This window comes from Panulirus ornatus, chromosome 4, assembly GCF_036320965.1.
Source record: "Panulirus ornatus isolate Po-2019 chromosome 4, ASM3632096v1, whole genome shotgun sequence".
In the NCBI taxonomy this organism is placed as follows: domain Eukaryota; kingdom Metazoa; phylum Arthropoda; class Malacostraca; order Decapoda; family Palinuridae; genus Panulirus; species Panulirus ornatus.
Genome location: NC_092227.1, coordinates 60,182,578 through 60,200,786, shown reverse-complemented (window position 1 = coordinate 60,200,786; position 18,209 = coordinate 60,182,578). Strand labels below are relative to the sequence as shown.

At 32.2% G+C, this 18,209-nt stretch overlaps 1 protein-coding gene and 1 long non-coding RNA gene across 8 annotated transcripts in view; one reads left to right on the top strand and one right to left on the bottom strand.

The window, feature by feature from the left end:
* The window catches only part of LOC139766508 (uncharacterized), a 1,237,960-nt gene that overhangs the window by 653,588 nt on the left and 566,163 nt on the right, over positions 1-18,209 (top strand). The window lies entirely within an intron of this gene.
* Positions 1,291-3,666, bottom strand: LOC139764540 (uncharacterized). The gene is made up of 2 exons (XR_011716400.1): positions 3,410-3,666; positions 1,291-1,873 (listed from the first exon to the last, which is right to left on the bottom strand). It is a non-coding gene; the product is annotated as an uncharacterized lncRNA (long non-coding RNA).

The following is an 18,209-nucleotide window of genomic DNA, read 5'->3' as shown; positions in this document are numbered from 1 at the left end:
ACGCCGCCTTCAAAGTCCAGAGGTCTCGTGTTTCCCAAGAAATGTTCACACAGCCAACTGAAAGCGTTCCAGGCTTCCAGCTCCAAGTCATCAAGATGTGTGCTGAAATTGTGGTCTTTCAGGGGTTCCTTTGTCTGTGGACCGACGAAGATGCCTTCTTTCAACTTGGCCTCAGTGATCTTTGGAAGTTTTTTTCACAATATGCTCGAATCCTAATGAGTTTCTCTTGGCTAGTGTTTTCACAAATTGCTTCATGAGACAAACCTTTATGTGGAGCAGTGGGGGAAGAAGGAGATTTTGTGGATGAACCAGAGGCTTATCCAGGACACTCAGAATTTCTGGTCTATACTATCTTTGCTGAGGCCCGTCCGACTCCACATGATGCCTGGAAGTTGCTCGACCGTCCCAGAGGCATAAAACTCAGCGGTATATCGTGCATTATGACTGCATTCCCATCAGCATGTCGATCACTTTCAAGTCGCCATATATTTTCCAGATGTAATTTTTGTGTTTTATGGCATCTAAGAACGGAGGGTTTCTTGTGCCCGTTGTGGAGCAGCACCGCCTTCAGACTTCTCTTAGATGAGTTGATGAACAAGTGACATTGAGAGGGATCTTGCTCTTGGGAAGAACAGTGGAAAATTGTGTCCTTGTTGTTGTATAAACAGAGCGGCCCATCCACTGAAAATGACAAGTAAGAGTCTGACTCCTTTTCCTGAGATAAGTTATGCGAGCGTCCTTCTTGAGCAGATATTTTTCTTTTTGACGAAACGCTAAATATTCAGCTTTATATTTCGGCAGTGTCAAATCTCTCATGAAAAGTAGTCGTGATAGAAGAAAATGGGTTGCATTTTCGGAATCAGCGTCCAGAACTGCATCAAGTACACAACAAGCCATGTGTGATGAAAATTTGTTGTTGACCAGTGTATCCTCAGACATCTTGAATCTGTCATTCTTCCCTCCAATCACCAGTATGGCTTCCGTAAGGTGAGATCTACTGGTGATATTCTTTCCTGTTTCCTTAATGTCCCTTCATCATCCCGTTAAGATTCTGCGTGCTTGCCCTTGACATATCCAAAGCTTTTGACTGCATGTGGCATCATTGTTTAAGACTGTTATGGTTTGGTTAGATTGTGTTTTAGTATATACATTATCTTGCCGATATGGGTGGTGTATAAATGTCCTCTGTCTTTTCTGTTGCCCAAGATCGTGTTCTTGTTTATATCGTAGATCATCATTAAAGTTCCATATAGAATTATCTTAAGATTAATAGGGAAGTGGAGAATCTCATTATATTTTCATAACTTTTTATTTATCTTTATAAAAGGTTGACCTTTTATACGAAGGACTTACATCTGAGAGGAGAGATAATCTCTCGTGTAAACTCCTGGTTTCAGTATTTCCTGTCGGGGCTGCGGCGAGGAAAGGAGTGCCTGTCATACCCTGGGAGGTCAAAATGGGACGTGGTTCTGGGGAGGCCAGGTTGAGACGCGCGTCGTGGCAGGTCAGAACCAGAGGTGGTCCGTTGTGGGTTGCCTGTATTTTCAGTCAGCTGTCGTATGATCGTTGGCAGCATACTCTCTGCCATTTGTATCCTCCTCATTTGTTGGTCGTACTCGAAGCTGCTCACCTTCCCTTTCGTGAGGGTCAAGATGGAACGAAGTACAGATAGGATCCCTCGAGACATCGCTGTAACAAAACTCACAGGCTCTCCGTTGGTATTGTCTACGGCTGATTTGATGGCAGGTAGGCTATCTTCCAGAACGCCAAGGATCTCTTGGGTGCTGACAAGATCCTGTCTTGCAAGACGGGACCATTGGCTGTGCGGCTGGGCGACAGACATGCCCGCCACGCTCAGAACACAAACAAGAATCTGGAGGAAAGATTTTAGTTACTAAACATCCTATGAATAGATATTAGAAACTTTGATAACGTAGATTATATGTAAGTTATTCGTCTTTGATATTTCATACGTTGAAAGAAACTACTTTTTCTTAAGTACGGTTACGATATTTGAAGGAGATGGAGTGAGTATTTTGAAGGTTTGTTGAACGTGTTTGAGGATAGTGTCAGATATAGGGTGTTTTGGTCAAGGTGGTGTGCGAAGTGAAAGGGTAAGGGAAGAATGGCTTGGTAAACAGAGAAGAGGTAGTGAAAGCTTTACGGAAGATGAAAACCGGCAAGGCGGCGGGTTTGGATGGTATTGCAGTGGAATTTATAAGATAAGGGATGACTGTGTTGTTGTTTGGTTGGTAAGGATATTTAACGGCTGTATTATTCATGGTGAAGTACCTGAGGATTGGCGGATTGCATACGTAGAGTGCCATTGTACAAAGGCTAAGGGGAGAGAGATGAATATTCAAATTACAGAGGTATAAGTTTATTGAGTGCTCCTGGGAAATTATATGGAAGGGTATTGCCTGTGAGGGTAAAGGCATGTACAGAACATCAGATTGGGGAAGAAGAGTGTGGTTTCAGAATTGGTAGAGGATGTGTGGATCAGGTGTTTGCTTTGAAGAATGTATGTAAGAAATCCTTAGAAAAACAGATGGATTTGTATGTAGCATTTATGGATCTGGAGAAGACATACGATAGGGTTAATAGAGATGCTTTGTTGAAGGTATTAAGAGTATATGGTGTGGGAGGTAAGTTGCTAGAAGCAGTGAAAAGTTTTTACCAAGGATGTAAGGCATGCGTATGAGTAGGAACAGAGAAAAATGATCTGTTCCCAGTGAATTTCGGTTTGCGGCAGGGGTGTGTGATGTCTCCATGGTTGTTTAATTTATTTATGGGTTGGGTTTTAGGGAGGTGAATGCAAGAGTTTTGGAGAGAGGGGCAAGTATACAGTCTGTTGTGGATGAGAGGGCTTGGGAAGTGAGTCAGTTGTTGTTCGCTGATGATACATCGCTGGTGGCTGATTCGGGTGAAAAAATGCAAAAGTTGGTGACTGAGTTTGGTAAAGTGTGTGAAAGAAGAATGCTGAGAGTAAATGTGAATAAGAGCAAGTTTATTAGGTACAGTAGGGTTGAGGGACAAGTTAATTAGGAGCTACGTTTGTTACGTTTGTTATTATTTCTGCTGTTATTTTTGGTCACTTCTTCTGACAACCATTTACAGGTCCTTAAGGTCCACATCTTACCATCAGAGATGAAACAAGTATTCCTTCGTGCAAGTTTTTTTTTTGATCATTCCTCAAATCTCTAAAGCTGAATATTGACTTTGTTTGCCGAGAGAGAAACGTACAAAATATAATGAGCCTTAAGCTCAGAGGATTGGAGAGTGTTGTGGTTCTTTGTACGAGACTTATGCTCAGAGCACTGGATAATGTATGGTAGACGAGTCTTTAGTTTAAAGGACTGTAGAGAGTGGTCGTATGTGTGGTGGACGAGCCACCACTTTATATACTCACCAGAACGTTCATCTTGGCGTCGTGTGATGTGAGGATCAGCAGAGCTCGTTGCCTGAGAGACGACTGTCCAGGGATGATGCTCAGCCATCTTATATATCACACACTCTGCCTCTTCTACCAGGACAGTGTTAGTTGCCTATTGAAATCCCTACCTTAATATGTATTTATATTTGATTATATGAGAGGCTTTGTGAATTCTGTTCGGAAGTGGGCGAATTCCAAGACCGCTTAGTATACATATATTGTAATCACGTTGTTCTCAGTTTCTGAATATAACCTTCAGATAAACTAAGTAATGGCTCCCGTTTATTAATAACCAGGGTACACACACACACACACACACACACACACACACACACACACACACACACGAGTGGTATCTAACTATGTGTTGTCCAGTTTTTGCTTTTACAACTTTTTCAGTTTTGTTCATAGTTAGCCGACCTTCATCGGACATATGTATCCCTGAGTCAAGGTATCGTCCATTTTGGGTGTATATATATATATATACCTCAGTCTTCGTCAGGTGCCCATTGTTCGACGAGTAGTGAGAGGTGGAGGAGGTGTAACATCCCCCATCCTCAATGGCCAGTGATTCCCAGTCAATAAAGATTCTTAAGTATTTTGGACGTGACATATGACAGTCGCTCCCCACACCACCTATAATAGCAACATAAAGAGAATAGACCAAGTAAACGCCCTCAGAATTCTTACTTGCTCTAGATTTAGACAATTATATTTTGGTATCCTCTACAAACGTCTCGTGTGCTCGCCCATCTCATAAGAAATATGGGAGCACGTCAAGACCCTGTAACATGAACGTGGGTGTTTGAATGTTTCGTGAACGGGTCAGTATGTGGGACGAGGATAAGAATGAGGTGATGGCAATGAAATGAGCGGAAGAGATAAATAGTTACTAAGATGGAAGGGTGTTCTTTCATGGAGGGATGAGATGCCACGGTGCGGTATCAGTGTGGGTGGGGAAAAACTAGTTACAGAAAAATGTTTTAGACTTGGAAGTGACGATAAGAAAGGCTGGTGACGGGGATGACCTGAACGTGTAACTAGAATGCTTCAAGGAATGATTGTGGCGGGTTGTATGTCGTGAGGCATTTCCACGATGCATCGCGTTTTCTCTTCTTCTTAGACACTAAAGAGTAACTTGAGTTTTTCTGGGTCAGGATATGTTATGGATAAGAGTAGTGGTGAACGGTAGGTCACGTAGTGTAGGTACAGTTAGGTGAGGATAGGTAAAGTAAGGAATGAAGATTATAAGAATAATACATAGGTGATAGTAAGATATAGTAGTTTAGAAGACGTTTGGCTGAAAGACTTTTAATGTGGTTTGGACATGTAGGATAGAATACAAGGTGAATGACACGTAAGGTAAGTACAGAATAGCGTTATTGATAAAGATATAAGGAGGAAATGTCGACCGTGTGAAAAACACATGTGTAATGACATTGTTTAGGAGAATATAGTGGTAACTTACACGAGGATGCCAGGGAAAGATTTAGACTGTGGCACAGATTCATGTTGTCGTAGATTTCATATTGGAAAAAGATTCTCATATATAGGTTTGGAAATCACTGCTCCCTCAGCACACTGGCAATAGATTTTTTTTTTTTATTTTCCTGTAGTGAACTGGAAGGCTGTATTCTGTAAATTTGAACACAATCAAAGATAATTGACAGACTATGTCGTTATACTTGCTCTTTTTTTTCCACTATCTGTGTGTTATCATTGTTTGAGTCATAGTTTGGTTAGTGTTTGAATCTTAGTTTGATATATTTTGAGACAGTTTGGTTAGATGTTTGAATCTTGGTTTGATATATTTTGAGACAGTTTGGTTAGATGTTTGAATCTTGGTTTGATATATTTTGAGACAGTTTGGTTAGATGTTTGAATCTTAGTTTGATATATTTTGAGACAGTTTGGTTAGATGTTTGAATCTTAGTTTGATATATTTTGAGACAGTTTGGTTAGATGTTTGAATCTTGGTTTGATATATTTTGAGACAGTTTGGTTAGTGTTTGAATCTTAGTTTGATATATTTTGAGACAGTTTGGTTAGATGTTTGAATCTTGGTTGATATATTTTGAGACAGTTTGGTTAGTGTTTGAATCTTAGTTTGATATATTTTGAGACAGTTTGGTTAGTGTTTGAATCTTAGTTTGATATATTTTGAGACAGTTTGGTTAGTGTTTGAATCTTAGTTTGATATATTTTGAGACAGTTTGGTTAGATGTTTGAATCTTGGTTTGATATATTTTGAGACAGTTTGGTTAGATGTTTGAATCTTGGTTTGATATATTTTGAGACAGTTTGGTTAGATGTTTGAATCTTGGTTTGATATATTTTGAGACAGTTTGGTTAGATGTTTGAATCTTGGTTTGATATATTTTGAGACAGTTTGGTTAGTGTTTGAATCTTAGTTTGATATATTTTGAGACAGTTTGGTTAGATGTTTGAATCTTGGTTTGATATATTTTGAGACAGTTTGGTTAGATGTTTGAATCTTGGTTTGATATATTTTGAGACAGTTTGGTTAGTGTTTGAATCTTAGTTTGATATATTTTGAGACAGTTTGGTTAGTGTTTGAATCTTAGTTTGATATATTTTGAGACAGTTTGGTTAGGTGTTTGCTACTTAGTTTGGCTAGATGTTTGAAACTTAGTTTGATGAGATGTTTGAGACTAAGTTTGGTTAGATGTTTGAATCTTGGTTGATATATTTTGAGACAGTTTGGTTAGATGTTTGAATCTTAGTTTGATATATTTTGAGACAGTTTGGTTAGATGTTTGAATCTTAGTTTGATATATTTTGAGACAGTTTGGTTAGATGTTTGAATCTTGGTTTGATATATTTTGAGACAGTTTGGTTAGATGTTTGAATCTTAGTTTGATATATTTTGAGACAGTTTGGTTAGATGTTTGAATCTTGGTTTGATATATTTTGAGACAGTTTGGTTAGATGTTTGAATCTTAGTTTGATATATTTTGAGACAGTTTGGTTAGATGTTTGAATCTTGGTTTGATATATTTTGAGACAGTTTGGTTAGATGTTTGAATCTTGGTTTGATATATTTTGAGACAGTTTGGTTAGATGTTTGAATCTTAGTTTGATATATTTTGAGACAGTTTGGTTAGATGTTTGAATCTTGGTTTGATATATTTTGAGACAGTTTGGTTAGATGTTTGAATCTTGGTTTGATATATTTTGAGACAGTTTGGTTAGATGTTTGAATCTTGGTTTGATATATTTTGAGACAGTTTGGTTAGATGTTTGAATCTTAGTTTGATATATTTTGAGACAGTTTGGTTAGTGTTTGAATCTTAGTTTGATATATTTTGAGACAGTTTGGTTAGTGTTTGAATCTTAGTTTGATATATTTTGAGACAGTTTGGTTAGTGTTTGAATCTTAGTTTGATATATTTTGAGACAGTTTGGTTAGATGTTTGAATCTTGGTTTGATATATTTTGAGACAGTTTGGTTAGATGTTTGAATCTTAGTTTGATATATTTTGAGACAGTTTGGTTAGATGTTTGAATCTTAGTTTGATATATTTTGAGACAGTTTGGTTAGATGTTTGAATCTTGGTTTGATATATTTTGAGACAGTTTGGTTAGTGTTTGAATCTTAGTTTGATATATTTTGAGACAGTTTGGTTAGATGTTTGAATCTTAGTTTGATATATTTTGAGACAGTTTGGTTAGATGTTTGAATCTTAGTTTGATATATTTTGAGACAGTTTGGTTAGATGTTTGAATCTTAGTTTGATATATTTTGAGACAGTTTGGTTAGATGTTTGAATCTTGGTTTGATATATTTTGAGACAGTTTGGTTAGATGTTTGAATCTTGGTTTGATATATTTTGAGACAGTTTGGTTAGATGTTTGAATCTTAGTTTGATATATTTTGAGACAGTTTGGTTAGTGTTTGAATCTTAGTTTGATATATTTTGAGACAGTTTGGTTAGTGTTTGAATCTTAGTTTGATATATTTTGAGACAGTTTGGTTAGTGTTTGAATCTTAGTTTGATATATTTTGAGACAGTTTGGTTAGATGTTTGAATCTTGGTTTGATATATTTTGAGACAGTTTGGTTAGATGTTTGAATCTTGGTTTGATATATTTTGAGACAGTTTGGTTAGTGTTTGAATCTTAGTTTGATATATTTTGAGACAGTTTGGTTAGTGTTTGAATCTTAGTTTGATATATTTTGAGACAGTTTGGTTAGTGTTTGAATCTTAGTTTGATATATTTTGAGACAGTTTGGTTAGATGTTTGAATCTTGGTTTGATATATTTTGAGACAGTTTGGTTAGATGTTTGAATCTTAGTTTGATATATTTTGAGACAGTTTGGTTAGATGTTTGAATCTTAGTTTGATATATTTTGAGACAGTTTGGTTAGATGTTTGAATCTTAGTTTGATATATTTTGAGACAGTTTGGTTAGATGTTTGAATCTTAGTTTGATATATTTTGAGACAGTTTGGTTAGATGTTTGAATCTTGGTTTGATATATTTTGAGACAGTTTGGTTAGTGTTTGAATCTTAGTTTGATATATTTTGAGACAGTTTGGTTAGATGTTTGAATCTTAGTTTGATATATTTTGAGACAGTTTGGTTAGATGTTTGAATCTTAGTTTGATATATTTTGAGACAGTTTGGTTAGATGTTTGAATCTTAGTTTGATATATTTTGAGACAGTTTGGTTAGATGTTTGAATCTTAGTTTGATATATTTTGAGACAGTTTGGTTAGATGTTTGAATCTTAGTTTGATATATTTTGAGACAGTTTGGTTAGATGTTTGAATCTTAGTTTGATATATTTTGAGACAGTTTGGTTAGATGTTTGAATCTTAGTTTGATATATTTTGAGACAGTTTGGTTAGATGTTTGAATCTTGGTTTGATATATTTTGAGACAGTTTGGTTAGATGTTTGAATCTTGGTTTGATATATTTTGAGACAGTTTGGTTAGTGTTTGAATCTTAGTTTGATATATTTTGAGACAGTTTGGTTAGATGTTTGAATCTTAGTTTGATATATTTTGAGACAGTTTGGTTAGATGTTTGAATCTTAGTTTGATATATTTTGAGACAGTTTGGTTAGATGTTTGAATCTTGGTTTGATATATTTTGAGACAGTTTGGTTAGATGTTTGAATCTTAGTTTGATATATTTTGAGACAGTTTGGTTAGTGTTTGAATCTTAGTTTGATATATTTTGAGACAGTTTGGTTAGATGTTTGAATCTTGGTTGATATATTTTGAGACAGTTTGGTTAGATGTTTGAATCTTGGTTTGATATATTTTGAGACAGTTTGGTTAGTGTTTGAATCTTAGTTTGATATATTTTGAGACAGTTTGGTTAGATGTTTGAATCTTGGTTTGATATATTTTGAGACAGTTTGGTTAGTGTTTGAATCTTAGTTTGATATATTTTGAGACAGTTTGGTTAGTGTTTGAATCTTAGTTTGATATATTTTGAGACAGTTTGGTTAGATGTTTGAATCTTGGTTTGATATATTTTGAGACAGTTTGGTTAGATGTTTGAATCTTGGTTTGATATATTTTGAGACAGTTTGGTTAGTGTTTGAATCTTAGTTTGATATATTTTGAGACAGTTTGGTTAGTGTTTGAATCTTAGTTTGATATATTTTGAGACAGTTTGGTTAGATGTTTGAATCTTAGTTTGATATATTTTGAGACAGTTTGGTTAGATGTTTGAATCTTAGTTTGATATATTTTGAGACAGTTTGGTTAGATGTTTGAATCTTAGTTTGATATATTTTGAGACAGTTTGGTTAGTGTTTGAATCTTAGTTTGATATATTTTGAGACAGTTTGGTTAGATGTTTGAATCTTGGTTTGATATATTTTGAGACAGTTTGGTTAGATGTTTGAATCTTAGTTTGATATATTTTGAGACAGTTTGGTTAGTGTTTGAATCTTAGTTTGATATATTTTGAGACAGTTTGGTTAGATGTTTGAATCTTGGTTGATATATTTTGAGACAGTTTGGTTAGTGTTTGAATCTTAGTTTGATATATTTTGAGACAGTTTGGTTAGATGTTTGAATCTTAGTTTGATATATTTTGAGACAGTTTGGTTAGTGTTTGAATCTTAGTTTGATATATTTTGAGACAGTTTGGTTAGTGTTTGAATCTTAGTTTGATATATTTTGAGACAGTTTGGTTAGATGTTTGAATCTTGGTTTGATATATTTTGAGACAGTTTGGTTAGATGTTTGAATCTTAGTTTGATATATTTTGAGACAGTTTGGTTAGTGTTTGAATCTTAGTTTGATATATTTTGAGACAGTTTGGTTAGATGTTTGAATCTTGGTTTGATATATTTTGAGACAGTTTGGTTAGATGTTTGAATCTTAGTTTGATATATTTTGAGACAGTTTGGTTAGATGTTTGAATCTTGGTTTGATATATTTTGAGACAGTTTGGTTAGATGTTTGAATCTTGGTTTGATATATTTTGAGACAGTTTGGTTAGATGTTTGAATCTTGGTTTGATATATTTTGAGACAGTTTGGTTAGATGTTTGAATCTTGGTTTGATATATTTTGAGACAGTTTGGTTAGATGTTTGAATCTTGGTTTGATATATTTTGAGACAGTTTGGTTAGATGTTTGAATCTTGGTTGATATATTTTGAGACAGTTTGGTTAGATGTTTGAATCTTGGTTTGATATATTTTGAGACAGTTTGGTTAGTGTTTGAATCTTAGTTTGATATATTTTGAGACAGTTTGGTTAGATGTTTGAATCTTGGTTTGATATATTTTGAGACAGTTTGGTTAGATGTTTGAATCTTGGTTTGATATATTTTGAGACAGTTTGGTTAGATGTTTGAATCTTGGTTTGATATATTTTGAGACAGTTTGGTTAGTGTTTGAATCTTAGTTTGATATATTTTGAGACAGTTTGGTTAGTGTTTGAATCTTAGTTTGATATATTTTGAGACAGTTTGGTTAGATGTTTGAATCTTGGTTGATATATTTTGAGACAGTTTGGTTAGATGTTTGAATCTTGGTTGATATATTTTGAGACAGTTTGGTTAGATGTTTGAATCTTGGTTTGATATATTTTGAGACAGTTTGGTTAGATGTTTGAATCTTGGTTTGATATATTTTGAGACAGTTTGGTTAGATGTTTGAATCTTAGTTTGATATATTTTGAGACAGTTTGGTTAGTGTTTGAATCTTAGTTTGATATATTTTGAGACAGTTTGGTTAGTGTTTGAATCTTAGTTTGATATATTTTGAGACAGTTTGGTTAGATGTTTGAATCTTGGTTTGATATATTTTGAGACAGTTTGGTTAGATGTTTGAATCTTGGTTTGATATATTTTGAGACAGTTTGGTTAGATGTTTGAATCTTGGTTTGATATATTTTGAGACAGTTTGGTTAGATGTTTGAATCTTAGTTTGATATATTTTGAGACAGTTTGGTTAGGTGTTTGAATCTTGGTTTGATATATTTTGAGACAGTTTGGTTAGATGTTTGAATCTTAGTTTGATATATTTTGAGACAGTTTGGTTAGATGTTTGAATCTTGGTTTGATATATTTTGAGACAGTTTGGTTAGATGTTTGAATCTTAGTTTGATATATTTTGAGACAGTTTGGTTAGTGTTTGAATCTTAGTTTGATATATTTTGAGACAGTTTGGTTAGTGTTTGAATCTTAGTTTGATATATTTTGAGACAGTTTGGTTAGATGTTTGAATCTTGGTTTGATATATTTTGAGACAGTTTGGTTAGATGTTTGAATCTTGGTTGATATATTTTGAGACAGTTTGGTTAGGTGTTTGCTACTTAGTTTGGCTAGATGTTTGAAACTTAGTTTGATGAGATGTTTTGAGACTAAGTTTGGTTAGATGTGTGAAACTTATTTTGATATATTTTGAGACAGTTTGGTTAGATGTTTGAATCTTAGTTTGATATATTTTGAGACAGTTTGGTTAGATGTTTGAATCTTGGTTTGATATATTTTGAAATGAAAATAGAGGGTGTCGAGTAATTAGCACATTAATGTAATTTTATCTAATGTTAGATATGTAATTAAGCGCTTAATCTTATGAAATGCAGTCTTTTGACTCGATATCCTTAATCACCATATAGAATACGACATATTCCCAGATTTTCATTATAATCTGAAGAAGTTGAAAATCTGAGCAAAATCTTGATTTTTAGAAATTATAGATTTTCCTAAAATTTTCAGCATAGATGTTTTTACGTGTGCTGAATAAGAATCTGTGGTCAAACCTTAAAAATCGTGTAATTATTCGAGTATTTAGCATATTGATATAATTATAATTAATGTTTAGTATGTAATTAAGTGCTTAAGTTTACGAAATGCAGTATTTTGACTCTAGATCCTTAATCACCATATAGAATACGACATATTCTTAAATTTTCAGTAAAATCTGAAGAAGTTGAAAATCTGAGCAAAATATTATCCAAGGCTATATATATAACCTTGGATTTTTCTTGATCTTTTTGAAAAAAATAGATTATCCTAAAATTTTCGGCATAGATGTTTTTACGTGTGCTGAATAAGAATCTGTGGTCAGAGCCTTAAAATTTGTGTAATTAGTCGAGTAATTAGCATATTAATATAATTGTAATTAATGTTAACTATGTAATTAAGCGCTTAATTTTATGAAATGCAGTCTTTTGACTCGATATCCCAAATCGCCATACAGAATACAACATATTCCCAGATTTTCATTAAAATCTGAAGAAGTTGAAAATCTGAGCAAAATATTATCCAAGGCTATAGCTTTGGATTTTTCTTGATATTTTGTAAAAATAGATTTTCCTAAAATTTTCAACATAGATGTTTTTACGTGTGCTGAATAAGAATCTTTGGTCAAAGCCTTAAAATTCGTGTAATTAGCCAAGTAATTAGCATATTAATATAATTATAATTAATGTTAAGTATGTAATTAAGCGGTTAATTTTATGTAATGCAATATTTTGACTCAATGTCCTTAATCACCATATAGAATACGACATATTCCCAAATTTTCATTAAAATCTGAAGAAGTAGAAAATCTGAGCAAAATATTATCCAAAATATTATTGGATTTTTCTTGATTTTTTTGAAGAACAGATTTCCCTAAAATTTTCATCATAGATGTCTTTAGGTGAGCTGAATAAGAATCTATGGTCAAAACCTTAAAATTCGTGTAATTAGTCGAGTATTTAGCATATAAATATAATTATAATTAATGTTAAGTATGTAATTAAGTGCTTAATTTTACGAAATGCAGTATTTTGACTCGATATCCTTAATAACCATATAGAATACGAGATAATCCCAGATTTTCATTAAAATCTGAAGAAGTTGAAAAACTGAGCAAAATATTATCCAAGGCTTTTTTCTTAATTTTATTGAAAAAATCGATTTTCTTAAAATTTTCATCATAGATGTTTTTAGGTGTGCTGAATAAGAATCTGTGGTCAAAACCTTAAAATTCGTGAAATTAGTCGAGTAATTAGAACATTAATATAATTTTAGTTAATGTTAAGTATGTAATTAAGCGCTTAATTTTATGAAATGCAGTCTTTTGACTCGATATCCTTAATCACCATATAGAATACGATATATTCCCAGATTTTTATTAAAATCTGAAGAAGTTGAAAATCTGAGCAAAATATTATCCAAGGCTATATATATATATATATATATATAGCCTTGGATTTTTCTTAGATTTTTTGAAAACATAGATTTTCCTAAAATTTTCAGCATGGATGTTTTTACGTGTGCTGAATAAGAATCTGTGGTCAAACCATAAAATTCGTGTAATTAGTCGAGTAATTAGCATAATATAATTTTAATTAATGTTAAGTATGTAAGTAAGCGCTTAATTTTATGAAATGCATTATTTTGACTCGATATCCTTAATCACCATATAGAATACGACATATTCCCAAATTTGCATTAAAATCTGAAAAAGTCGAAAATCTTAGCAAAATATTGGATTTTTCATGATCTTTTGGAAGAAATAGATTTTCCTAAAATTTTCGGCATAGATGTCTCTATTTGTGCTGAATAAGAATCTGTGGTCAAAACTTTAAAATTCGTGTAATTAGTCGAGTAATTAGCATATTAATATAATTGTAATTAATGTTAAGTATGTAATTAAGCGCTTAATTTTATGAAATGCAATATTTTGACTCGATATCCTTAATCACCTTATAGAACACGACATATTCCCAAATTTTCATTAAAATCTGAAGAAGTTGAAAATCTGAGCAAAATTTTATCCAAGGCTATATGGATTTTTCTTGATTTTTTTGAAAAAATAGATTTTCCTAAAATTTTCGGCACATATGTTTTTACGTGTGCTGAAGAAGAATCTATGGTCAAAACCTTAAAATTCGTGGAATTAGTCGAGTAATTAGCATATTGATATAATTATGATTAAAGTTAAATATGTAATTAAGCGCTTAATTTTATGAAATGCAGTATTTTGACTCGATATTCTTAATTACCATATAGAATACGACATATTCCCAGATTTTCATTAAAATCTGAAGAAGTTGAAAATCTGAGCAAAATATTATCCAAAATATTATTGGATTTTTCTTGATTTTTTTGAAAAATAGATTTCCCTAAAATTTTCATCATAGATGTTTTTAGGTGAGCTGAATAAGAATCTGTGGCCAAAACCTTACAATTCGTGTAATTAGTCGAATATTTAGCATATTAATATAATTAAAATTAATGTTAAGTATATAATTAAGTGCTTGTATTTACAAAATGCAGTATTTTGACTCGATATCCTTAATCACCATATAGAACACAAGATAATCCCAGATTTTCATTAAAATCTGAAGAAGTTGAAAATCTGAGCAAAATATCCAAAGCTTTTTCTTAATTTTTTTGACAAAATCGATTTTCCTAAAATTTTCATCATAGATGTTTTTAGGTGTGCTGAATAAGAATCTGTGGTCAAACCTTAAAATTCGTGAAATTATTCGAGTAATTAGAACATTAATGTAATTGTAATTAAGGTTAAGTATGTAATTAAGCACTTAATTTTATGAAATGCAATATTTCGACTCGATATCCTTAATCACCATATAGAATACGACATATTCCCAGATTTTCATTACAATCTGAAGTTGAAAATCTGAGCAAAATATTATCCAAAATATTGGATTTTTCTTGATTTTTTTGAAAATATAGAATTTCCTAAAATTTTCAGCATAGATGTTTTTACGTATGCTGAATAAGAATCTGTGGTCAAACCTTAAAATTCGTGTAATTAGTCGAGTATTTAGCATATTAATATAATTGTAATTAATGTTACGAATGTAATTAAGCGCTTAATTTTATGAAATGCAATATTTTGAATCGATATCCTTAATCACCATATAGAATACGACATATTCCCAAATTTTCATTAAAATCTGAAAAAGTTGAAAATCTGAGAAAAAGTTTTATCCAAGGCCTTGGAATTTTCTTGATTTTTTTGAAAAAATATTTTCCTAAAATTTTCAGCATAGATGTTTTTACGTGTGCTGAATAAGAATCTGTGGTTAAAACCTTAAAATTCGTGAAATTAGCCGAGTAATTAGCATATTAATATAATTTTACTTAATGTTAAATATGTAATTAAGCTCTTAATTTTATGAAATGCAGTCTTTTGACTCGATATCCTTAATCAACATATAGAATACGACATATTCCCAGATTTTCATTACAATCTGAAGTTGAAAATCTGAGCAAAATATTATCCTAGGCTATAGCCTAGGATTTTTCTTAATTTTTTTGAAAAAATCGATTTTCCTATAATTTGCATCATACACGTTTTTAGGTGTGCTGAATAAGAATCTGTGGTCAAAACCTTAAAATTCGTGAAATTAACCGAGAAATTAGCACATTAATATAATTTTACTTAATGTTAAATATGTAATTAAGCTCTTAAATTTATGAAATGCAGTTTTTTGACTCGATATCCTTAATCACCATATAGAATTCGACATATTCCCAAATTTTCATTAAAATCTGAAAAAGTTGAAAATCTGAGCAAAATATTATCCAAGGCTATAGCCTAGGATTTTTCTTAATTTTTTTGAAAAAATCGATTATCCTAAAACTTTCATCATAGACTTTTTAGGTGTGCTGAATAAGAATCTGTGGTCAAAACCTTAAAATTCATGAAATTAGTCGAGTAATTAGAACATTAATATAATTTTAGTTAAAGTTAAATATGTAATTAGGCGCTTAATTTTATGAAATTATGTTTTTTGACTCGATATCCTTAACCACCATATAGAATACGACATATTCCCACATGTTCATTAAAATCTAAAAAAGTTGATAATCTGACCAAATTTTAAGGAAGGCCTCGGAATTTTTTTGATTTTTTTGAAAAAATAGATTTTCCTAAAATATTCATCATAGATGTTTTTAGGTGTGCTGAATAAGAATCTGTGGTCAAAACCTTAAAATTCGTGTAATTAGTCGAATAATTAGTATACTGATATGATTATAATTAACGTTAGATACGTAATTAAGCACTTAATATTATGAAATGCAGTATTTTGACTCGATATTCTTAATTACCATATAGAATACGATATATTCCCAAAGTTTCATTAAAATCTGAAGAAGTTGAAAATCTGAGCAAAATATTATCCAAGGCCTTGGATTTTTCTTGATTTTTTTGAAAAAATAGATTTTCCTGAAATTTTCGGCATAGATGTTTTTACGTGTGCTGAAGAAGAATCTGTGGTCAAAACCTTAAAATTCGTGGAATTAGTCAAGTAATTAGCATATTGATAATTATGATTAATGTTAAATATGTAATTAAGCGCTTAATTTTATGAAATGCAGTATTTTGACTCGATATTGTTAATCACCATATAGAATACGACATATTCCCAGATTTTCATTAAGATCTGAAGAAGTTGAAAATCTGAGGAAAATATTATCCAAGGCCTTGAATTTTTCTTGATTTTTTTGAAAAAATCGATTTTCCTAAAATTTTCGGCATAGATGTTTTTACGTGTGCTGAAGAAGAATCTGTGGTCAAAACCTTTAGATACGTGGAATTAGTCGAGTAATTAGCATATTAATATAGTCATATTTAATGTTGACTATGAAATTAAGCACTTAAATTTATGAAATGCAGTATTTTGACTCGATATTCTTAATCACCAAATAGAATACGACATATTCCCAGATTTTCATTAAAATCTGAAGAAGTTGAAAATCTGAGCAAAATATTATCCAAAGTATTTTTGGATTTTTCTTGATTTTTTTAAAAAATAGATTTCCCTAAAATTTTCATCACAGATGTTTTTAGGTGAGCTGAATAAGAATGTGTGATGAAAACCATAATATGCGTCTAATTAGTCGAGTATTTAGAATATTAATATAATTATGATTAATGTTAAGTATATAATTAAGTGCTTAATGTTACGAAATGCAGTATTTTGACTCGATATCCTTAATCACCATATAGAATACGAGGTAATCCCGGATTTTCATTAAAATCTGAAGAAGTTGAAAATATGAGGAAAATATTATCCAAGCCTTGGATTTTTCTTGATTTTTTTGAAAAAATAGATTTTCCTAAAATTTTCATCATAGATTTTTTAGGTGTGCTGAAGAAGAATATGTGGTCAAAACCTTCAGATTCGTGGAATTAGTCGAGTAATTAGCATATTAATATAATCATATTTAATGTTGAATATGAAATTAAGCACTTAATTTTATGAAAAGCATTATTTTGACTCGATATTCTTAATCACCAAATAGAATACGACATATTACCAGATTTTCATTAAAATCTGAAGAAGTTGAAAATCTGAGCAAAATATTGTCCAAAATATTTTTGGATTTTTCTTTATTTTTTTGAAAAATCGATTTCCCTAAAATTTTCATCACAGATGTTTTTAGGTGAGCTGAATAAGAATCTGTGGTCAAAACCATAATATTCGTCTAATTAGTCGATTATTTAGCATATTAATATAATTATAATTAATTTATTTATTTATATTTTATTATACTTTGTCGCTGTCTCCCGCGTTTGCGAGGTAGCGCAAGGAAACAGACGAAAGAAATGGCCCAACCCCCCCCCCCCATACACATGTATATACATACGTCCACACACGCAAATATACATACCTACACAGCTTTCCATGGTTTACCCCAGACGCTTCACATGCCTTGATTCAATACACTGACAGCACGTCAACCCCGGTACACCACATCGCTCCAATTCACTCCATTCCCCGCCCTCTTTTCACCCTCCTGCATGTTCAGGCCCCGATCACACAAAATCTTTTTCACTCCATCTTTCCACCTCCAATTTGGTCTCCCTCTTCTCCTCGTTCCCTCCACCTCCGACACATATATCCTCTTGGTCAATCTTTCCTCACTCATTCTCTCCATGTGCCCAAACCACTTCTCAACACACTCTTCTGCTCTCTCAACCACGCTCTTTTTATTTCCACACATATCTCTATAATTAATGTTAAGTATATAATTAAGTGCTGGAAATCCTCCCCTCTCGTTTTTTTTTTTTTTTTCCAAACGAAGGAACAGAGGGGGCCAGGTGAGGATATTCCAAAAAAGGCCCAGTCCTCTGTTCTTAACGCTACCTCGCTAACGCGGGAAATAGCGAATAGTTTAAAAGAAAAGATAAAATTAAGTGCTTAATTTTACGAAATGCAGTATTTTGGCTCGATATCCTTAATCACCATATAGAATACGAGGTAATCCCAGATTTTCATTAAAATCTGAAGAAGTTGAAAATCTGAGCA